This window comes from Pteropus medius, unplaced genomic scaffold (genome assembly GCF_902729225.1).
Source record: "Pteropus medius unplaced genomic scaffold, Ma_sr-lr_union100, whole genome shotgun sequence".
In the NCBI taxonomy this organism is placed as follows: Eukaryota; Metazoa; Chordata; class Mammalia; order Chiroptera; family Pteropodidae; genus Pteropus; species Pteropus medius.
The window spans coordinates 2,840,587-2,854,849 of NW_024351073.1; the positions used below are offsets into that span (position 1 = coordinate 2,840,587).

A 14,263-nucleotide genomic window follows, 5' to 3' on the forward strand; every position below is an offset into this window, starting at 1 on the left:
ATCAAAGCTCTACCCCCACCTTCCTTTAGAAATGTCCAAGCTGCTTTTGAGCTGATACTGTCCCTCTACCCCAGCTGAAGCACTTGATAAACCCTCTGGGTTACATAACTTAGTGCGAACTCTCTTCCTCTGGCCTAGGAGACGATGGTTCTCAGAGCGCTGACATGAACATTTCCTGTCCTTCCCGGCTAATGAAGAACAGCCTTTCCAGGAAACTTGTGCTTTGTAAAATCTGACATTAAGAGTACACTAAGTCAGCCTGAGAATGGGGTGAAGTTAAGCTTGATTAAAAGTAGAAGATTAAAAATATAACAAAAATATTATAACAGGAAATGAAAAAGAACGAGAATTATGAGCAAGGCAGCTCTTGCTACACTTTGACCTCAAAAAGAAGTTACCTGGTTACATGAGAAGGTAAAGGGATGCTGTTGCCGTAAATCACTATTAAAATTCACATTAACAAAATTACATTTGAAAAATTAGATGAGAAGAGGAAAAGCTAATTGGATTCTGGTGTAGTCACACTAATCAGTATTCCTTTCACAGACAGAAGATAGGTTTTATACAGTGATGCCACTGACATATTAATGGCCACTGGTGAATAGCACCAAATGGTTTGGTGTAACTACTAGGGATGAATTAGCTTCTTAATTTAACTTCATAGACATGAATCAAGAAAGTTTATCTTCTAAGACACTACCCGGAGTCTGGCCTTAACATAGCTTCAGGTTCTAAGCAAAAGATTTGAACATCTGTGGGCCTCAAACCATGGGTGGAGAGCCTATGACAGAAATCCAATGACAGCATGTGAGTTGAGTTTTAGAAAAATAATATAGGGGTGGTGTTGTGAAAAGCAGCTTCTAAACTTGCAGGAAAAAAAAGAAACTAATCTTTCCTTTTTTTCTCCCCTAACCTGTCCCCCTATACATCAGAGTTTATCCTTTATCCCTGTCCACTGTAAAGAAAGAAAGAAAAAAAACGTTTAGCATGCCACTTGAGCAAAGTTGCTGATGTCTACTCAAAATGTTTTGCCTGGAGACCAGACTTCTGCTTCCAGTCATAACCAGAATTACCTTCCCTCTTGAAACAACTAAAAACTTAAAAAAATACATGAAACAGTGATGTTCAAGACATTGATTATCAGGCAAGAAAGGCTAGTGAGCTATGTGAGATAAGAAAAAACTCAAAGTGAGTCCTGCTTTGAGATAATTTATGGTATTAGTGCAGGGAAGGGAAACCCAGAGAAAGCCCTGAATTGAGGAAATAGAGCTGAGAGATGGAGGAGACCAAGGCCACTAGAGTTCTCAGGACAGAATCTAGAGAAGAGAAAGTGAGAACTACAGAGAGAAAACTTCAGAAAGAATACTCCTTTGAGTAAATACTTAGCTGATAAGTGCAAGCATGTGATGAACGACTGGAGACCAGAGAAAGAACCACCCAAAAGGATAAGAGATGACATTTTGCAGCTGTCACATAAAGCCAGAAATAATGCCTATTCTCATGAGGAATTGGGTAGGATACACAAATAAGTCTTGCTTCAGTAGTGGAGAACAGAACGTTGTTCCACTCACACCTAAAAGATCTTAAAAGTATATCTAAAATGATCAAATTGTTTCCAATGAACTTAACTCTGCTCCTAAACGAACTAAAAAATATTTTTAGGAATACAAAAATACCCAGCATCCAACAAGATAAAATTCACAATGTTTGGCATCCAATAAAAAAGTACCTAGAAGCAGGAAAATAAGAGGAGAAAAAGCAATCAATTGGAACTGAGCCAGAACTGACACAAGAATCACGGCAAAGGATATTAACTTGGTTATAATAACTGTATTCCATATGCTCTAAAAGTTAAGTAGAGACATGGGAGATATAATAAAGACCCAAATTTAACTTTTAGAGATGAAAAGTATAATGTCTGAGATGAAAAATGCACTGGCTTAGACTAATAGCTAATTAGACATTTTAGAATAAAAGATTAATGAACTTGAAGATATAGCAAGAGAAATTATCCAAAATGAAATACAGAGAGAAAAGTGAATTAAAAAAATAATAAACAGCATCAATGAGCTGTGACAACTTCAAGTGGCCTAATGTATATGTAATTGCAGTTCCCAAAGGAGGAACAGAAGTGGTAGGCAGCCTCTAATATGTACCCCCCACCGTGGTTCTTGACTCCTAGTACTCATGATCTTCTTAAATAACCACTTATTCAATGTGAACTGAATATATTGACTCATTTCTAATGAAGAAAATATGGCAGAAGTGATGGAGTGTAACTTCTAATATTAGATTACAAAAAGACTCTGGTTTCTATTTTGAGTGCTTTCTTTCTCACTCTTTGATCTCTTATTTCTGGGGAAGGCAGATGCCATGTATCCCTGGCAAGGAACTGAGGCTGCCAACAAGCACGTGAGTCAGTTTGGAAATGGATTTTCTGAGGTCTGACAGTAGCTACTGGCCCAATGTGTTGAATACAACTTCGTGAGAGTTCCAGAACCAGAGGCACTCAGCTAGGCTGTGCCCAGATTCCTGACCCAGAGAAAGTGTGATGTAATAAGTGTGTACTATTCTCAGCTGCTAAATTTTGGAGAAGTTTGTTACACATCAATAAATAGCTAATATAGAAATAATATTTGTAGAGATAATGGCCCAAAGGTTTCTAAATTTGATGAAAACTATAAAGCCACAGATTCAAGAAATTCAGTGAACTCCAGGCACAAAAACAATGATGAAAATCACAATAAGGCACATTATAATCAAATTATATTAAATAAGTGACAAGGAGAATATCTTAAAAGCAGTGAGTAAAAAAAGATGTACTAACAAAGACACAGATGACAGCAAATTCCTTTTTAGAAAAAAGGTAAGCAAGAAGACAGTGGAACAATACCTTAAAGTTCTGAAGGATAAAAGCTGTCAACATGAAAATTATCCTTCTAAAACAGAATGAAACAAATGCTTTCCAGACATACAAAAATTGAAAGACTTTATCATCAGCAGACCAGAACTTTATAAGAAGTGTTAACCGAAGTCCTTCAGGCAGCAGGAAAATGATACCAGATGGAAATATACATCTGCACAAAGGAATGAAGAAAACTAGAAATTGTAACTACATGGGTAAAATTTTAAGATTATAAAAACATATTTTAACCATATAGAAAGATTGTTTATGATTTAAACAAAAAACTAACAGTTTAGTATGGCATTTATAACATATGTAGAAGTAAAATGCATGACAACAATAACATAAAGAATAAGAGGGAAGAAATGAACTATTCGTGAAGTGGTATTATATTTTTAAGTTGGACTGTGATAAAGATGCATAGCATAAAACCTAAAGCAACCACTAAAACAACAAGAATTTTAGCTAATCAGCCAGCGAAGGAAGTAAGATTACTAAAATGGAATCATAAAAAATCCTTAATTCAAAAAAAGGCAGAATAAGAGGGAGGAAAAAGCAAAGAATATATGGGACAAATAGAAAACAAATAATAAGATGATTTATTTAAACACAACCATATCAGTAATTGGCTAAAATATAAATAGTCTAAACCCTCAATTAAAAGGCAGAGATTGTTAGATTGCATAAAAAAATAAGATTCAACTATTTGTTGCCTTCAAGAAACCAACTTTAAATAAAAAGACACAAATTGGTTAAAAGTGAAAGAATGTAAAAAGATATACAATTAATGCTAATTGAAAGAAAACTGGAGTGACTATATTAATATCAGACAAAGTAGATTTAAAACAAAGAATGTTACCTGGGACAAGGAGGGTCATTTCATAAATACTAGAAGATCAATTCACCAAGAAGACAACAATCCTAAATTTGTATGCACCTAATAAGAGAGCATCAAAATACATGAAGCAAAAACTGACAGAAGTGCAAGGAGAAATAGATCAATCCAAATTAGCCAAAAATTTCAGTATCACTCTTTCAATAACTGATACAACAAGTAGACAGAAGACCTCACGAAGACATAAATAGCTGTACCAACTAACTTGACCTAACTGACATTTATAGAACAACTAACAACAGAACAGACAACTTTTTTCAAATGCACACAGAACATTTACCCACAATAGACTGTATACTAGGCCATAAAACAAGTCTCGGTATATTCTTGTATATTCTATGACTATAGTGGAATGGAATTAAATTAGTTTAAATTAAAATTAAATTTCAGTGAAGAACATCTTTGGAAAATTCCCCAAATATTTAGAAACTATGCATACAACATGCATCTAAATAACACATGGGACACAGAAGAAATCAAAACTACTAGAAAGTATTTTGAATGGAAAAAAATTTTAAAATGCCATTTCAAAATGTGTTACCTCTAACACAGTACTTAGGGGAATTCTTATAGCACAAAAACATATGTATTAGAAAAGAAGAAAGGTTTCAAATCAATGACGTCTGCTTTCACCTGAGAAACTAGAACAAGAAGGAAGAGCCAATTAAATTCAAAACCAAAATAACTTTGAAAAAGAACAAAGTAGGAGAACTATCAACTGATTTCAAAACTTATTACAAGGCTTCAGTAATCAAGACATTGTGATGTTGGTATAGCGAGAGACAAACAGGTCCATGGAATAGACTAGGAAGTCTGAAATTGATCCTCACAAACATGGGCAACCGATTTTGGCAGGTAAAAGGCATTTCACTAGAGAAAGGATAGTCTTTTCAACAAATGGTGCTGGAACAATTGGATATTCATATGCAAAAAACAATTGAACTATAGTAATCAAAACCTCATACCACACACTGATGAATCAGAGACCTAAATAAAAACCCTAAACAATAACACTTCTTGAAGAAAACATAAGAGAAATTCTTCACAGCCTTGGGTTGGGCAGATTTCTTAGATACAACACCAAAACCATAGTCAAGAGAAGAAAAGATTGATACATTTGGAATTCATCCAATTTAAGAACTTCTGCTCTTCAAAAGATACTGTTAGGAGAATGAAAAGATAAGTCATAGATTGGAAGAAAATATTTACAAAGCATATATCTGACTTGTACTCAAAATACATAAAAAATTATTGACTCGATAATAAAAAAAGAACAATTGACCCAATTAAAAAAAAAGTGAGCAAAACATTTTAACAGATACTTCATCAAAGAAGATATGTGCATGGCACATAAACACATGAAAAGATGCTCAATTTGCTTAAGCATTAAGGAAAGGCAAATTAAAACTTAATGAGATACTATAGCACACCTGTTCGATTGGCTACAATGAAAAAGACTGACTAAGTCAAGTATTGACCAGGATGTGGAGAAACAGGAACTCCCATACATTGCTCCAAGGAATGCAAAATGGTGCAAACATTTTGGGAAACAGGTTGCAGTCTCCTTTTTTCTGTGGTTTTTTTTTTCAATTTTATTGAGATATAATCTACATACAATATTGTGTAAGCTTTTGATTTGGTATGTATTGTAAAATGGTTGCCATTATAGAGTTAGCTAATACGGTAGCCTTTGTATCACATAACTACCGTTTCTTTTTTTTGTGGTGAAAACATTTATGATCTACTCTCTTCCCAAGTTTCAAATATATAATACAGTATTGTTAACTACAGTCACCATGGTGTATATTAGATTCCCAGAAGACGTTCATCTTAAAACTGTAAATTTGTGCCTGTGACCAGCATCGCCTCATTTTCCCCAACTCTGAGTCCCCAGTAACCACCATTCTACTCTCTGTTTACATCAGTTGGCTTTTTTAGATTTTACATATAAGTGATATCATACAGTATGTATCTTTCTCTGCCTGACTTATTTCACTTAATATAATGTCCTGCCTACTGTTCCATACTTCTGTGGGTCTCTTACATTGAACAATTGAATTTGTAGGCTTGCCTGCTACTTTTACACAGGGGAATGGGTGAAAGAAAAGATGCCAGTTTCCATCTTCTCCCTTCGCAGAAAAGGTACCAGAACCACAGTCCTCTAAACTCTCCCCTCAGTGGAAGCCCCGAGTTTCATATGTGTAGATCAAAGTAAGTACCAAACCCGTTTCGCCAGTTTCTAAGGCCACAGAGTTGGCACAGGCGCATTATGGGCTCATGTCCAGTTCCTCGTATTGATACGAGGCCATGTCTCCTTGGTGATAATCATCTCAGATCCAAATGTCCTTTAAAAATCATACATCTGTCATCTCTGGGATTCAGGAGTACGCAGCTCCTACTGTTACTAACCTTGCTAAAACATCATAAAGGCTAAGAACACCTGTTTGAAGTTCAAGTATAAATAAGCACGTGTCTGTATGTTTGTACTCAGTAATAAAGTAATTTTCCTTTCTATAAAGGGAATCTTAATTATGCTTTTTAGATATGTGTAAATAGAGCAGCATGAGTGACACTAGAACAGTGTTCAAATGACTCCGAAGACTGTTAGCAAAATACTAGAAAATTCCAATTCCTTAATAGATTTTTTTTGGCCTCAGTTTGTAATGTGGGTGTCTACAGTGCTCAAATTAGCCAGCTAAGTAGTAATTCTCCCTTAACTTGGTGTCACCTAAGGAACAGCATTAAATTTGTATTTGATTGAGTTTGCTCTTGAATTTCAGGATTTCCTTTCATCTGTCGAACAGGCCATATAGAAGAACTGTACTGTTTGAGCTGAGGAAATATTTCTTCTCTCCGGTTTAGTTTGTTTGGATATTTTTGGCAGTGAACACCGCATTTGTTTGCATATTTATAAAGAGTCCTTTTATTTCACCCTGTGTGAATTTGACCTTTCACTTTTAATATAAATAAATTGCAAATAAAGCAGTAGTCATTTAACCCTATGCCACCCAGAGGTAGCTAAATTCAAAACCCAAAAGTCTGGAAACTTTCACAAAAGCAAATGTGTCTGCTTTTGTTGGCATGATAGCCTCCTTGCAGTAGGACAAAGCTAAATTGTTCAAGAAAATAGTAAAAGATGATAGCATTCTCAATTTCCTATTTTATTGCCTTGGTGGTGGTTTGCAGCAATAGTAATCAAGCCATTTTGGCATCTCGGCTTTGCTAAGTGAGCTGAATGACAGAAGTCCAGATGTTTCTGGTTCTGACCAAACTTGGGCAATGACTTCTGATCTCTTCTCTTCCTTCCCTTCAGCACATACAAATGTACTCCCTGAGTGTGTTTGTATAATTAACCTTTTTGAGACTTTTTCTCACTCGTGAAATGTCAATAATAATATTTCTCTCGCAGAGTTTTTATGGAGGTAAAATGAATTGCGAATGTCTCGCCCTATGTCAGTGCCATAGGACATCCCCAGTAAATGTGAGAATCCTGCCCCCAAGCTTTCTTCTATCGCCTGGGCTGACTTCATGGGTGTGTGACCTGTGGAGCCAAATAGAGCCCCCTGCTTAGAAGGGTCCCGGCTCTTGGTTTTATGCTCTGCTGTCGTTATCTTGAAATTTTTAAATACTTTTGGAACAAGAGTCCCACTTATATTTCCATTTTGCACTGGGCCCTGAAAATCGTGTAGCCAGTCTATTCATTTTCACTCTTTCTCCCCTTTTTCAAACTTTTTGGGTTTGAAGAACAAGATGTTCTCTTGGTTGCCCAGGTCGGTCCATTCCACGAGTTGCCCACAAGGTGTTCTGGAGGCCACATTGAGGCCCATGGCTCAACTCCATTTTCCCAGCCTTGACCTTGTCCTTTCCCAGCCTCGACCTTGTCCCACACGGTGTTGTCACCATGCTTCTGCTTAAGGTACATGTGAATAGATCAAGAAGTAGCTTTAAACGAGAAAGTTTTTCTTCAAAGAACGTCTTTGCCCACAACTTTTAGTTGACCCAGCACGGAGTTAGTATAAAAAGGACCCATCAGCAACCACACTGTCAGGTCACTGGTGGTTTTTGATCGTATGTTTTGTTTCTTAATTTTCCCCACCAGGGGCAGAGCCAAATTAGTGACACCTGAACTTATATAATTTGGAGGCTGTCTAGAAAAAAAAAAGTACTAAATGACAAATATAAAATTATATCCAAAGCCTTGTAAAGAGCCCATGCTAGTGAAAGAGCCTGAAGCTATATTTCTTTAGCTTCCCAAGAAATCTGCCGAACTTCCTCCCGTATGTATCATGGAGCTTTTTAACTTTCTGATCTTTCTGCTTATGAAATCAGAACACTATTAGTGCTATATCCTGACCAACTCATTCATACCATGTTGCTTTTTATATGCAAGTTATATGAAATCCTTTACGAGATCTTGAACATAGCACATTGTTTAGCTCCTGGGAATGGTGACATTACTCAGGACAGACCTCCTTCTCTTTTTCATTCCATGAGTGACTTAATCTTTTCCTATCCTTTGATACCATGCAGTTGCCAGAGGCTGGCTCATTTTTGTCCCCAGCCCTGTATTCTTCCTCAAGATGCAGGCTTGCGTGTGCAGTGGCCTCCTTGACACCTTCATGTGGGTCTTCTCTTTCTCTCACTCCCACAGCATCCATCACAGTCCTATTGTTTCTTTCTCTAACAGAAACCTCAGATCCGGCCATATTTTGTTTGTACACCCACTGCCACCAAACCCAGTCCAGGTCACCTCGACCTCCTATATGATCTCCCCATAACCACCTGTTCCACTCTCATACAGTCTCTGTTGAGCACCAAGAATAATCTTCTAAAACCTAAATGGATCATCGCCATCCCCAATTTAATATCCTTCAATGGCTTCTCATTGGGCTTTATATAAAGTTCTTTATGGTGGTCCACAAAGGCCTGCATGGTCCTCCTCCAGTCTCATCTCCCCCACTCTCTTCTTTAACCACAGGGCCCAGTGTAGTCCCTCCGATACACCATGCTCATTCCCATCTCTGAGCCTCAGTCCATGCTGTGCCCTCTGACCTGACCTCTGTTCTTTGCATTATGGGCTCTTTTGTTCTTCAAATCTCAGTCAAGACATCTGAGAAAACTTCCCAGTCCACTTCAAGAGTGTAGGCCCAGCCCTGACACTAGCAACGCACTCTGTTTGTCTGTAGAACTTAGCATTTTTGGAAATTACATGCTCTTTTTGTTTGTTCTGTTTGTTCAGTTGTTTGTTGTCTATTCCATTAATCTGCAGTTTCTGTAAGATTAGAGATCATGTCTAGTTTGGTTTTCTTTTCGCCCTAGTGTATATTATACAACTTGGACAGTGACTGGAGGAAAAAGGCACTAAATACATATTTGTTAAATGAATGAATGAATGAATGAATGAGCTACCTTTGAACATTGAACAGACCTTATTGTATGTTTATCTCAGTGTACCACAATTTAATTATTTCTATGTATTTTTCCCATCTTGACTATGAACTACATAGGCAAGTTATACATAATATTTACTCTGTATTGCTAGCATTTAACATAGTGCTTGAGATGCACATATCATACTAAGTCAATTAATGCATATTTAATTAAGTTAGCTATCAAATTGTTGATGACCACCCGCTCTCAACTTAGAAACATTAAATGGAACACAACAAAGGTGATCATCTCAACTGGAGAAGCAGATGATAGAAAATTTTTAGAATTATCCAAGAATGAGGTAAACAAATGTTATTTCCACAGTAGTAAGTTAGATACTTGAAAGATACCTGAGACTGGAGGAAACACCATGCCACTAACTGAAATGTTAAAGTAGTGTGTTACTGTAGCTTATGTAAAGGGAGAAAAACCACAACTTCCCCCTAAACCTATCAGCACTGTTATCTATGATATCTGTTATGTTAAGATCTAACTCATGCATTAAGTTTCCAAAAAATGTTCACTGATTTAATGAAATACCAACCGGCACTTCTGAGTGTAACTGTATTTCTCCAACTAAGTTATAATCTTATTGATAGTAAAACCATGGAGATGTAATTACTATTTCTTTGAATTCTCCATAGCAATGCCCCACGTTTTTTTGTTTGTTTTTTGTTTTTTGTAAAAAGAGTACTCAATACATTTTTGTTGATTGACATATACCATGTTTCCACACCATGTGCCAAGGCAGTAAACCAGGTGCTTCATTGTTATTTAGGGTTGCCAAGCTTGTAATCTGCTTTCTTGCTAATTTAAATTTGAAAAGAATTTTACATATCACCTGGTGACACCATCACATTCCTGACAAGGAAACAGTCTGGAGAAGTTAAGTGACTTGCTAAAGTTATACCATGGCATGAACTGGATTTCAGGCTCCTCAGCTTGGGGTCCAATGTTTATTTTGCTATAGAATGCTGAGTATGTGACTGAAGAAGAATAAGAAAAGAAACAGAAATTAGATATGATTTACGTACATTATAGATTATTTAATGTGATTGCTCAGCATTAAGAAGTATTTTTATTTTATCGGTTTCATCAGTGAAACCAGAGTAATGATTCTAAGGTTAATGCTAAATTAATTTGTCTTGTAGAGTCCATTCTATTGAAACAGGAAATGTACAGAATTAGACCAGTCATATTTCATAGAGACAAAGTTTGTGATTTATGAGACTATCTCATTATTTTTCATAAACCATAATTTATCTCAAAACTTTAGTTTAGCATTATTTTATCTTTTTAAAAGAGGAAAAATAAACATTCAAATAGCTTAGCAGAGAGTGCTTAATTATGAAGACAACTTTTAACCTTTGATTTACCCTCATTTCCTGATTTTGATAAATATTTAAAATTAATGTAATCTCCAGTTTGAGATATAGAAAGACTATAATAACCTGAATTTGCCCAGATGACCCAGGCTGACCTTACAGTTAAGAGGCCTCCCTCCTCCTGGAAGGTCGAGTCCTGTTAGTGCTAAAGGGTCCCAGAAGAGTAAATAATTTCCTCTAGCTCTTTAGGGAGGTCTGTCCTCCCCCTACTGAACAGGCTGCCAGTCCAGGGGGTTATTAGCTCTGACTGCACAAGGATTATCTGGAAAGTTTCTGAAAAATATCACCAAGACCTTATCTCAGACTAATTTAATTTGAATGCTGAGTATCTGTATTCTAAATATTTAAAATATTTGAAATGACTTGAACTTGAGGTGCAGCCAGGGTTGAAAACCAATTATCTGAATGAATTCTTCTGCCCAGATGGAGGCCCTCTATCCCAGCCCCTGCCTATGTAGAAGAAGGCCCCACAAGGGGAATGGAAAGGCTGGTTCTACAAGATCCTGCTTGTTTTCTCCAATCGTGAGCTGAGAGGTGAGAAAAAGAACAGCAGGCTCCAGGTATGTGCCTGGAGGACAGATTTTGTTTTGTTTTGTTTTTGTCTTTCTGCCCAAGGTACAGAAAGAAAATAAAAGCCTCTACTGTCTCCCAGGGAAGGGTGTTTCAGCCTCTGTCGGCTCTATTGACATTTGGGGCCAGTTACTTCTCCATTGTGAGGGGCTGAACTGTGCATTGTAAGATGTTTAGCAGTATCCTGGCTTCTACCCACTAGATAACAATAGTACTCCTCTCCCCAGTTGTGACAACCAAAAAAAGTTTCCAGACATTGCCAAATGACTCCGGAGGTGGTAAGTGTGGGACAAAATTGCCCCAGTTGACATAGCCCAGAGATAAGAGCAGAAACCGTAATGAAGAATTTGGTGTGATTAGAAGCATATGGCTTTTGTAATTATTGGCAAAGGAGGGCAAGTATGGCTGTTCTGGTGAAGACATTGGTAGAGATGGGTATTTTGGACAAGGCAGCAAGAAAAACCCTAAAAACAGTCATAGTGACTATGACTCTGAGCCAGCATGGGTGGTGGGAGAGACCTCCGCTGGTCATACTAAGGCTCTGGATTAAGGCAGCTAGGAGGTAGGGATCACATGCAGACTCTTCAAAAAGGAAGACATTGGTTGAACTTTGACTGGAGCTGGGAGAAGGAGGAAGGCGTATAGAAGGATCGGAAGGGAACTCAAATGCCACTAAAATGTCACATTTAGATTGGACTATTAAGGAGAACCATTAGGAGAGAAGTATTCTTGATAGGATGGGACTCCTGGAGAGTAAGTTAATAGAATGAAAAGAAGAACAGACTTTGCTTTGAAATCTCAGGATTTATTTAACACTATAGTTAATATTACATCTGTCACAGGCATTTCCTTCCACTCTCATAAATTTAGTCATATTTACCTACCTCACTCTCCCTCCTTAGATAAAAGAAGAAAGGGAGATTAGAGAGATGAGAGGGAGCAATTTCCAAAACCTAAGAGATTAGTCCTAACTCCACAATTTAAATCACATAATTCTACCATTTAAATTTGAAAGAGATCATCATTTCATCTGTGCTTTTCTACATATGCTCATATAGAAAGATCACCAATTATGTCTACATTGACAAAGGGAGTTATGGCTTTGGTAAAAACAATGTGTAACTATGTGTGTATATATATATATATATAGTTACACATATATATACACACACACACACACGTATATACATATATACATGTATATATGTATACACATATATATACATATAATATGTATATATATATTTTTTTACATATGTGCAGTAAATTCTTTGAAACAAACAAAAGCAATTTAGAAACACTTTCCAGAGTTGATTTATATAATTCAGCAGATTTTCCAGGTTTAGAGAGCAAATGACTTTCTTTTAATAGAGAATCATAAATTTTAAAGCAGAAAGTGATATTAGAAGTTTTCTAGTCCATCAAGTAAAAACTATGGACTATTAGAATGTTGTATTAACCAATTCTATGTTTTAAAATGCACTTGGCCAAATTCAAGGAATGTTAAATGGTGCCTAAACTTCAAAGTAAAAAAAAAAAAAAAAAATCATTAACTCTCTATTTCACCTTCTGACATATATAACTACCATTTTACTACTGCTCATTCAGTAGTTTAAGAAATGTACTGTTAATTCAGCATATTCAAGTATTTCAATGGAAATAAACCAATTACCACTTGGAAAAATTGTTGAAATGTGTTTGGAGAACCTTACACCAACGTTTAGCTGGTCCTGGTCCAGGTCCCATATCACGTTGCAAACAGGCTGCTTTTAGAGCAGCTCGGCTTGTACTTATTCTTTTCTTTTTTTTTTAGGTCATGGAAGCTGAAGGTTGAAAAAGCAAACAGAAAAAAAATTTTTCCTCAACTTAGAGATAAGCAGGAAACCCAAAGAACATATTCTGAACAATAAGACCTCAGTAATAATACTGAATAGAAATTCAACCAAGTGGATCTGACAGGAGCCCGGGCAGACATCCAGGAGAGTTTGTGGTGAGCTGCTGAGTCACTCCCGTGCCTTCTTTTCCTCATCTGTACATTGGGGATAGAAATAATGAAGCCTGTATCATTATGAAAGCATGATCTCATTTGCATATTTAAAATGTTTATAAATGCATAGATTATTTCTGAAAGAAACATCCTCTCAAGAGATGAAGGTAGAGTTAATGCACAATAAACGATAAAATAAATAAAATGACCTACGTTTTTTAAATATTGCCCAAAACTTTGGGGACTGGAACTGGTGGGGATGGAGAAGGTGAAGGAGGAAAGAGACTTGCTTTTTATTGTAGTGTGTGGGGAAAAAAAAGTATCATGTGCAAGTTAAACTTTTCCAATAAAAGTACGAGTTCTAAATGTATAGGTGGAATGTGACATGAATTGTGTGATTTAAGAGGTTTATGAACCACTTCCCATCCAGTCAGTCATGGAAATACTGAGTTGCCTGTAACCTAAACGCCCCCTTGAGAGAAGGCATCACTCGATGAGAAGGGTTTGGGCTTGGGAGTAGAACAGGCATGAATCTGAGAACTGGCTCTATCACCTAACGTGGAACTGTACAGCACTGAGCATGTTAGCCCCTGAGCCTGTTTCCTCTGTAAAACACGAAAATAGTACCCACTTCGTAGGTTGTTGGGGAGATGGAACCAGACAATAGAGTACTAGCTTTTATTACAATTTTTAAATAGTATGTGTAAGCACTACAGATAATGTGTACTCTCTGGCCATGATTCATTGTCTCGTCCTGGATCTGCCCCAACATAGGAACTAGTATTGATTGGTTGATTGTACAAATACATATAGCACTTGCTACATAACAAATACTCTTCTAAATTCCATCTATATGTTGACTCATTTAGTCCTCATAAGAATCCTGGGTGGTGGGTACTGTGATTATCATCCCCATTTTACAGATGAGAAAACTGAGGCACACAGAGATTAAGTCATTTGCTCAGAGACACAGAGACAGCAAGTGGTGAAGCCAGGATCCCAGTTCATGCACTGAGCACAGACAATTCTTATCATAAACCCCTATGTGGCGCTGCCTCTGCACAAAACTGGAAATAGAGCCCAATGTCTTT

General features: G+C 36.8%; 1 long non-coding RNA gene across 8 annotated transcripts in view; it reads left to right on the forward strand.

Moving 5' to 3' along the window:
- LOC120586172 (uncharacterized) overlaps positions 1–14,263 on the forward strand; it is a 196,261-nt gene that overhangs the window by 166,787 nt on the left and 15,211 nt on the right. For 5 of the 8 annotated variants that reach the window (XR_005648618.1, XR_005648616.1, XR_005648621.1 and 2 more), the window contains 2 exons: positions 11,039–11,149; positions 12,999–13,175. This is a non-coding gene — a long non-coding RNA (uncharacterized LOC120586172). Of the gene's footprint in view, positions 1–11,038; positions 11,176–12,998; positions 13,176–14,263 lie in introns of all 8 variants that reach the window. The other 3 variants (XR_005648617.1, XR_005648620.1, XR_005648623.1) reach the window with 2 other exon arrangements.